This window comes from Gymnoscopelus microlampas (genome assembly GCF_963454915.1).
Source record: "Gymnoscopelus microlampas genome assembly, chromosome: 12".
Classification (NCBI taxonomy): Eukaryota; Metazoa; Chordata; class Actinopteri; order Myctophiformes; family Myctophidae; genus Gymnoscopelus; species Gymnoscopelus microlampas.
In genome coordinates this window covers 3,645,646-3,655,787 of record NC_139949.1, presented here as the reverse complement: position 1 = coordinate 3,655,787, position 10,142 = coordinate 3,645,646, and the positions used below count along the sequence as shown (strand labels likewise).

General features: G+C 40.6%; 1 long non-coding RNA gene across 1 annotated transcript; it reads right to left on the bottom strand.

The window, feature by feature from the left end:
- Positions 1-9,276: 9,276 nt before the first annotated feature.
- On the bottom strand, positions 9,277-9,866 carry LOC311057092. Its single transcript, XR_014601953.1, has 3 exons — positions 9,811-9,866; positions 9,487-9,588; positions 9,277-9,313 (listed from the first exon to the last, which is right to left on the bottom strand). It is a non-coding gene; the product is annotated as an uncharacterized lncRNA (long non-coding RNA).
- Between the last annotated feature and the right edge of the window lie 276 nt (positions 9,867-10,142).

Genomic DNA, 10,142 nt, shown 5'->3' with positions numbered 1-10,142 from the left:
TTAAGTGAAACATGTGAGGAAGTGGTCTAAGAAGGAAGGGCTATATTTTGTTCTGTGCAATATTTTTTCTGTTCTGACTTTGGTGTCATTAAAAGCCTTTTGCACTTTGAATGTTGTGTTTCTTCCAAGATGTCAATCTATACCAATCAACAGTGATATTAACTGTCATTTGTCAATGAATGAATACTGTATGTAGGCAAAACAGTGTCAGCTGCAGGTAGACTATACAACTGTATGGACAGTTGTTTATTCAGACTCATTATCCAAGAGAACAACATATGTTTTACAAAATGTAATGAAGGTGATGCAAGGAGATACACACTTTTAATAATACATCATTTGCCAACTATGGAAACAATGAGAATTTAAAGCCATACACCCAATAACTTTATCATTCAGACAATGATGATAGTTATCTATAAGAGGCTATGCATCATATGCCACTCATCTAGACTGTGGCAAAACAAAGCATCTTGAAGCTGGAGTTTGGAAGCGCTTGTTTGGAAAATCCTCCTAACTCCTCACTCCTACTGACTCCTCATACCCTCTATTGTGTGTAGACTGCTAGCCATGCATGCATAACGTGTAGACAATAAAGAGAATGGGATCCAGGATTTGAAGCCTGGAGAAGAGGAAGATGCCTCAACAAGTGTTACAGAAAATGACCTTTTTGACAGATTTGTTTTGCATCATAGCCCACAAACAAACAAAGAACAGACTGAGAGGTGTTTGGACCTTTTTGATAAAAGGTAAAATGATTGTCATTTTAAAGCCCAAACCACACCAATGATTCGCGATGCAAGTCCTTGCAACCAAACAGTTTTATGGACATGTCACACCAATGCAACTCCTTGCAACTGCCATTGTGGATAATGGTTGCGAGTAGTTGCAAGTAGTTGCATGCAACCGTTTGGTTGCAAGGAGTTGCATCCTGCTAGCCTGGGGAATGAGGCTCTAATGGCCATATTAAGTAAAGGGAAGGGTTAGGGTTAGGTAACCCTAACCCTAAACTACGTATCAGGTCCAACATGTAGTTTTCCTAATTGTAATGGATGACTATGTAAGTAAGGCACACATCAATATCTCAAACAAATTTGGTTACTAAATAATTCCTGAAACATCTGTTTGACTGATTTTATCTAGGATGGCTCTGAAATGGTCTGAGAATGTATGACTGTTAGACTCATAGCTTGGAAGGAGATGGACATTAAACTTTGTCATAGGTCAACAGCAAAGCCATAATTTGAAAGGCCTTGCCCTACATAGAAACATATTTCATTGTAAATATTATGGGTTGTTCCTGCTCATCAAAGGTGCCCTTTGAACATTGACACTGACCCACCTTAGCTTCAAAGTGGGCCTAAAATAGACGATCTACAAGATCACAACGGATTGCCGATGCTACTCATTTGAGCTTGTGTGAATCGGTTATTTTAGGCACAGTCATATGTGTTATTATGGATCTCAACAACGTTATAGGACAGACCCGCCTCACCTGTGTCTTGATGGGCTCCTTGGCTGGCCTAGTTGTACTGAGGTTAGGGTTATGGTAAGATTTTGGCATAGTTTTACTGAGGTTAAGGTGCAGGTCAAGGGTATGCGTGTGACATCATTGTACCTGGAAGTTATGCATGAACGTCTATTGAGTGGCAAATACAGCTTCAGTAGGAGTTTCCCAATGAGCTCTTCCAAACTCGAATGCTTCATGATGCTTTATGTTTTGGCACTCAGTGTAGATGAGTGGCATATGATGCCTACCCTTTATTACTTTTTTTTTTAAATATTTGTTTTTGGGCTTTTATGCCTTTATTGATAGGACAGTATAGGCTGACAGGAAATGGGGAGAGAGATGGGGGGCGACACGCAGCAAAGGCCGCCAGGATCGGGACTCGAACCAGAGACACGCTGCCAGGCATCAGAGCCTATGTGGTATGCACCTGGACCGCTAAGCCAGCACGCACCCCATACCCTCTATTACTTTATTAGTCTATTACACTATTACACTATTACACCATTACACTAACCTTGGTGTCATGTTTGACGCAGAGCTGTATTTTGACATTCCCAGGCCCCATGTGGCCAGCTTTCGGATACTCATTACTTTCATATACACCCACCTTGGTAACACTTGCTATGCATAATGTCTTATAACAGGGGTCTTCAACGTTTTCAGCCCAAAGACCCCCTAGCTGAGAGAGAGATGAAGCAGGGACCCCCATACATTGCATACAATTGTGTTCAGATTAAACGTTTTCATAGATTTCATAGATAGCTTCATTGACTATCATCAGTGCTGTGTAAATTAATATTTTTGGTTCATTTCAGACATTTAACCACTTAAACATTCAATACTTGGTACTTGATTTGCTTCTTTTGCCCTCGACACCAAACCACTTTGCCGAAAATAGCCGATCTACAAGCTCACAACGCCTTGCAGCGTGAGGCGTTGTGAGCATGTAGATCTGCTTTTTTCAGCTAATGTTCATAAGAATAGAGATGCTAGGGTTCAAGTTATTAATGGGAAAAAAAAGATCCTATCACAAAGATTTGGCGGACCCCCTGGAGTAACTCTGAGGACACCCTAGGGGTCCCGGACACCCTTTATAAGAAACCCTGTCTTATAAGCATAGTTATAATGTATTATAATCTGCTTATGAGTGCTACTATACTATTACACTGTACTATTACAGATTCATGGAATGTATTGTTGTAGTATATTCCCACTGCTAGCTAAAGCCAGTAATCACCTTTTAATGTAATATTTTGGCATCATGTGGTAATAGGCTGGTCTACAATGATTAAAATATATGTATATTGTGCTCCAGAAATGTCCCAACTCTCCACCTTGAATGTCCACACATTTTGTCCTCCAGCTAGTGGGAATGAAAGCATGATTTGCGGTTTTGTATGAACAAAAATGTTCTGTGAACAAAATGCTTCATAAGAACATTCAACGGACATTTACTGAAAAATGTATTACTTGCATAGAATACAAACAATACACGTAGGCATTTCCTGGTGTTCTATAAGTAGCTTTAACTATCTTTTAATCAGAATCAGTGTTATTGGCACATTACAGGTTATATAGATGCCTGTATAAATCCTAAGAGGAAACGTCAGTTGCCCAGAGGCAGCACAGTCAGCCAGCAGTTACAACATGACAGATACACAACAAGGACTGTCAGATACAGCAATAGAGATGAATACATTCCAGAAGGACCAATATAAGGAGGAGGCAATGGAACAACAAGGAAGGTTTAACTGCCTTTTATTAAGGTGCAGAGAACTGTATAAATCAGACAGCATTTCCGTGTGAATCACACCTTCATATGGTCCAAAAGTACCATCAATAATAAACAGTATACGATATATACAAACATGTACCCTGCAAAACACAGATCACATTCGCACAATGGAAAAGAAGCCCCTGGGCCTTTAAAAAAAAGAAATGTTGTCATTACATTAGCATAAACTTACTGTACTGCCTGTACTGTTAAAAGTATTAACAGGAAAAGGGACCACTTCACCCATTATTACAAACACTTCAGAAGCATTTCACCTGCCCCCGCTACTGTTCTCACAAAGACACAAAGGGACCCGCACACAGAACACATTCAAATGCATACTTCCCATTTTCTCAAATTCTATGCCTGTGCACTAAAAAGGTCTGGCACAGACATTATCCTCTCAAACATCAAATGCGTAAATGTATGAAGCAGTCAGGATGTAACCATGTCCATTATGGTCATATAGTGGCCTACCTGCAGCACATACTGTGCAATGGACACACGTTTGTACTATAGCACAAAACACTGGTCAGTGGTCAGCATGCAACAAGCTGATGTAACAAGTTTTGGTTAATGGTTAGGGAAAGCAAAAAACGTTGTCATCCTGTACAACCAACCATAATACAGGGCCACAACACATTTGGCCCACAGGCCTCCAGTTCAATATCACTGGTTTAGATGGATGTTTACTGTGATATCATGATCTTGAAATCTTTTTTTCAGGGGTTGACAATAAGGTCTTAGAGGCACTTGCCTGTCGGGCAAGGACAGGTCATGTTCTACTTTCCCAAAGGTCATCCATTATGGAATGATATGTAACATTTTGATTACCGTTCAATTCAACTCATACATAGCTATGAATATGACTATGGGTTCACACTTTCCATTTTATATTTTTAAGTGTAGCAACAGTGAGAACAGCACATTATACTCCATTCCACAGACCAGAAGAAAGAGTGCTCTGGCCACGTTCAGGTGTTCAGGCAGATATCTCATGTTGCGTTTACAAAAATGATTCCGTTGGCGTCCGCTCTCAAACAGCGGAGAGGGGACGTGCTCTCTGCATCCTCATGTGTTCTTCATAAATGGTTGGATTGTGTTCCTTGCTGAGGGCCAGAGTCAATGACCTCCTCTCTCCTTCTCCTACCCCATGCTCCATCTGACACAACACAGCCCTGCTGTCCCCAGTCGGGCAACCTGAAAGCAAACTCCACCTGACAGAAAGTTGTATTTACCTGCCAGGGGCAGTTTAGTAGTCCGCAAAGGGAACAATCCACACAAATCGTGGTAATCCAACATTGGGAGTAGTCCATCAAAGAAAAGTGGTCCAGTGTGCCTGTAAAAAAAAGGCCTGTTGGTAGGAGTGGTTGAGAGAGAGCGAGATAGACATGACCAGAGGAGAGCCAAATGAAATGGTCTGCAATGTTTGCCTATTCCTTTTTTTTTTAAATTTAACTTAAATTTTTATCCCGCGATTTTTGTAACCCATTTTTTTCACCCGGTGCCAATTTCCTAAGTGATCCTGGGCACTACACCAGCCCTACACCAGCGTTAGACCAGTCCCCCACAGCCTGGGGAGGCCAGGGCCGAGCTCAATGTTTGCCTATTCCAATTCGTCCTCAGACATGTCTGAGTCACTGTCATCATCATCAGCATCGTCTGTGTTGTCCAAAAAGGTGACGTTCTCTGTATCAGTTAGAACTTTCATGTAAAGTTCCCTTGACAGCATCATCACATTTTGGTTTTCCCACTGCTTACGAAGGATTATGCACTGCAGTCCTTTCAGACCCTCGAAACTTAGGTTCCACGGTGAGCCTTGGGGTAGAACACAAGACCAAACCTGTGTTAGTAACAGTCATCAGTGGTATGTATTATATTCATGAAATATTGTAACACTTGCTATGCATCCCATGCCTATAATGTGTTATAAACATACTTATACAGTTGTAAGTATAACACTCATGAATAATGCCTTATAACAATAACCATAACACATTAGAGATTTGTATAAGGCCATGTAAAATGAATTGGACTAAGCTTATAAAACTATAGTTACAGTTATAGGCAATCATAACTGCAATCATAAACCATTGTATAATGACACTTCCTAAGAATCCCATCTTAATTCTCATAGTAGTAATGCTTTATAATCACGCTTATAATGCATTATAATGTTTGTTAAAATCCATTATACTGTCATAACTGTTTATGCACGATCATATACTATAATACTTGACCTTAAGTCACCTTATAAGGGCCGATGCGTACTCCACTTTTAGAGCAGAGTTAAAATCGGTTTGGCTCTGTCTAAACGACGTCATTCAGAGCTTCGAAGGGTGCTGCCGAGATGTTGTGACACCCGAAACGAACCGATTTAAACTCTGCTCTAAAAGTGGAGTATGCATCGGCCCCAAGTCATCATTAAATGCTATTTGTGTTATGATCACTGTTAAAATGCATTAAGATTATTTTGTGGGTGTTTATTATTGTCATTATACAGTGTTATACGCAGATTAGAATGTATTAGAACTATGTTTATAATTATTAAGAATTATAGACATGGAATGCATAGCAGTTGTTACAAAAATAATTTATTGCAAATACATACTCATTGGCCCAGAAGAAACACTGCAGGACAGCTCCTTCAGGTCATGGTCATAAGCTGAAAGACTTTTCCAGTGATGTTCCATCTCAGTCACCAGGATTTCCTTCTCCTCTGTGAGTCGCCTTCCTGCCATGATGACGTCAAACGCCCGTCTCTTTGTTCTGAGATCGACAGAGTCTGGAATGCATTTATAACAAAGATTCACATGGAAAATGAGCAGTGTTAGCCACTTAGACACTTGTAAACACACCACTCAATGTTGCCTCTCCCAAACTCAACGAGCAAGTGCTTATATTATGTGTAATTATGGGTCAGATTTGTTGGAAGCAGTCAACAGACTAGTGTACATACCACTGTGTTGTAGCTGCCATGGCCACGCCGTATCAACAGATAGGATGGTATCCATGCTCAGGTGTTCTGCGCTAGGAACCAAGCTGTTGTATTGTTCTACAACAGAAGCTAGGATCTCCTTCTCCTTCCTCATCTTTCGAAGGATCCTGGCACGAGCTTTTGTTCCGTCAGTGTCTTTATGCAGACGCTGAGACCTCCTTTTGATCCCAAGCACCAGCATCTCTATCCTATTGGCCAAGGCATCAGGCTCATCAGCAGTAGTTGTAGGTGCTGCAGAAGAGAGGAAATAGGTGGGTACAAAACCACAGTATAAGACACAAGGATTAAGAACCCAATGTCAGTGAACTCCAGGTAACGTGACCATATCACCCCCATCTTAGCTGTTTTCACTGGTTACCCGTTAGTGTCAGAATCGATTTTAAGATTTGACTTATTACTTTTAAAGCTGTGAGGAAATAATATGTGCATTAACAATAATCAATTCCTCACCTTCTGCCCACACCTTCACATCATTCAGCCAATCCTCCAACTGCCTCTCTGACACTGCTAATTCTACCTTTAGAGATTCCAGGTTCTGCTGTTGGCTTTGAAGACCTTTAACGGCCTACAATGACAAAGAATCAGAGACAAGAAAACAAATGTCGTCTCAAACACGTAAAATACTGCCACATGGAATATTAAAGATATTAAAGAACATCACTGATCTCATTACCTTCTGATATCGGCGAGACAGTGATGAAGCTAAATTGTCAATCTTTTGTTTATTCCAGCGCATGGCCATGAGACTCAACATGTCTGTGCGTCCTGCAAATATAAATTGATGCAAAGTTTCAAAAATGATAGAAAACGCCAATATTTAGCCAATTACAGCACATGGTCATGCGAGTCTGTCTGTGAGGGCTCCAAATTGAAATTAATGTTAACATTATCATAATATATGTTAACACATAGGCCTAAGTAAGTATTATTATACTTGTATACGTTTTTGAAGTGGTCATCTCACCTGCTTTTGACATGTGCTTGGTGGTCACTGCAATTCTAGAGAGGAAGGCATTGCATTGCTCAACCTAGACAGACAGACAGACAGACAGACAGACAGATACCTTTATTATCCCAAGGGGGGAAATCAGTTGCCCAGAGGCAGCACAGAAGTTAAGGTTACAAGTTACAGAGACGTATGAAAAGGAAAAAGTACTGTTAAGTACCAAAAACGTGTCAATGCTACATAATTATATCACTTACCTCCTCTCCCAAAGTTAATCCAGCTCCATCTTGATGATTTCCACTCCATTTCACCTGGAAAAATGTATACAACAACAAATACAATGCACAGATTAGGTTGACATCCATGTGCTGGTGTTCTGATAAAGTAATACTATCACGTGATAATGTTTCCTTACCTCACATTTGAAGTCATGGGCCTTAGCATGAAACACCGAGAGGAAAGGTTTCATGTGGAGCAGATGGTTTAATTCTGGACATTTATCTGCAACTTTCTGAAGGTATGGCCAATATTTGCACGTTACATCCATGCAGAAGAACTTGATTGGCCTGCTGGCCAGCTGGTTCTGCAGGTATAATGGGTAGGCAAATATTTCACCCCTGAACATATTAAGAGCGCCAAGTAGCACTCCATGGCGGCACACTGCAATCTCCAGTCCCTCTTCATCAAGATTGCTTGCAGAACGTTTGGAGGTCTCTCTGGCTGCTGACCACTGACCACCACAAACGGCTCTCCCAGGGACCTAAAATTTGGAAAATGGATGATAAAAACCTTTTCATATGAGCTTATTGTAGTTGTGTCAATACAAAATAATAAAGTTTTTTATTGTGAATAAACCAATCCGCAAGTTACAGAATACATAAAAATACATATCTGTAGAAAACAGAACAAAATACTACTTTCCACAAAGGATCGATGGAAAAGTACCATTTGACTTTTATCCAGTCTGCGCATAAAATGCAGCCTCTGCTGACCTTTCTTAGACACGGCATCGTTGTTGGAATTCCATGTCATCTTGGAATCAATCGTTATACCCAAGTACTTGCATTCTTCTAGTTTCTACCTCATCCCCATCAATGACTATTTTCTGGTGTGCACGAGCACTAGTCCCAAAAGCAACCTCCTTAGTGTTCTTAATATTTAACTGAAGGAAGTTACTCTTAGACAAACCAGCAAACTCATCCACTCTTCCTTAAATATCTTATCTCATCATCCTCAATCAGACCAACGATAGCATGAACAAGTAAGCTCAAGGTGATAGGACAGCGCATTTTGAAATATAATTATAGTATGCAATCTTACATGTTTGGTGGTCTTGTGTATGTAGTTCACAAATCTGGTCACGTCTTCATCCCTGGCAATGAAGATTCCATCCAAGATGGCCTGTTCCTCAGATCTAGAAAGAAAGAAAGAAAGAAAGAAAGAAAGAAAGAAAGAAAGAAAGAAAACAAAGCTACTCAACATTTTACAATAGATTTCAGCCTAAGGTTTCTTGGTAATATAAATGCTGTTACATTATACTCATTTTTAAGTACCTGGCTGCACTCTTAAATCGATAATGTTTGCGATTTCCATCGACTGAAATCGCAACCATTTCTGGTGTGCATGCAGGGCACACGAAGGGCTCCTCCTTGCAGAGTTTTTCGACCTCAAACTGTACAACTTCCCACTGAAAGTGGCTCTTCTGGAAGGCATCTGTTGAGATCTTCCCTGTCTATTTCAAAAAAAGGATATCAACAGTTTATAATGGGCAGGCAATAAATAAGAAACAGATTCAATGCACATGACAAAAATAAAATATATATACTGTAGGCTAACTAAATTAAATACTCACACGGCCAAAGTGAACAGTTCGCTGATCAAGCATTCTTAAAAATGCCTGGCAGGACAGTCCTGGTGCAGCCATCTTCATTTTCTCAAATGAGAAAAATATATCTGTGGCATAAACTGTTGCGAAATTAAGTGTAGCAGGCCAGTAGTTACTGCAAATGAGATCGTCCACTCCAGCAGTCCAAGTGGCTTGGCATTGCTCGCAACTCAGGTCAGGCATGCTGAGATCATATCGCCCTAGAAAATCAAAGACACACACACTATAATGTAAAACCTAGCATGGCATAAATTAGTCAATAGGCATACGTTTGATTTCATAAATACACCTATGACAAACCTTGTGGGTAAGTAAAAATACCAAGTAAAAATATCTTTTTAAGATGCTTAAAAAAAAAAAAAAAAAACCTTACCATCCATTGTGATCACAGCAACAGACTTTCCTGGGTTGACCCTCAATGCCTCCGATGCACAACCACAGATATTTGCAGGTATCCGCACAGGTACAAAGCGCTCTGAAAAGGATCATAGATTTGAATTTAGATCATTTGTGTCCAATAGGAAATAGAACATTACGATTGCTGGAACCACTTGAAGAGACTGAATGAGTGAGAAAGGTTAAAAAGATTCCATGACCGTAAGACAGGACAAAAAAATGCATTGTTTAGTGGTCAAAGTAATGAGATTAATGAGTCAAGAGAGGATATGATATGGTGTACTCACAAACAAGAACTTACCACAACGGCAATGAGCCTCATCTACAATGCAGGTGGTTGGAGGCAAAGGCTGGAAGAATCCTGCATTCATGCCATCCCTGTTGTGCATCACGTTTCTAGTGTCTGTGTGCGTTTTGATGTCACATTCGGCACACAGGAATGGCCGTGGTTCACAGCCATGACAGCAGACAGCAGCTGGACTGATGGCACACTGTTGGCACATGTGTGTGCCTACATGTGCCCTCGCTGCAACGCGGTTAATCAGACGGGGTCTCTCTGCCCGCCATCTCTCTAAAAGAGAGTGGTTCCGCGTACTCCAGTCGGAGGAAGCCTGGAGAGGAGCTGGGGTTGGT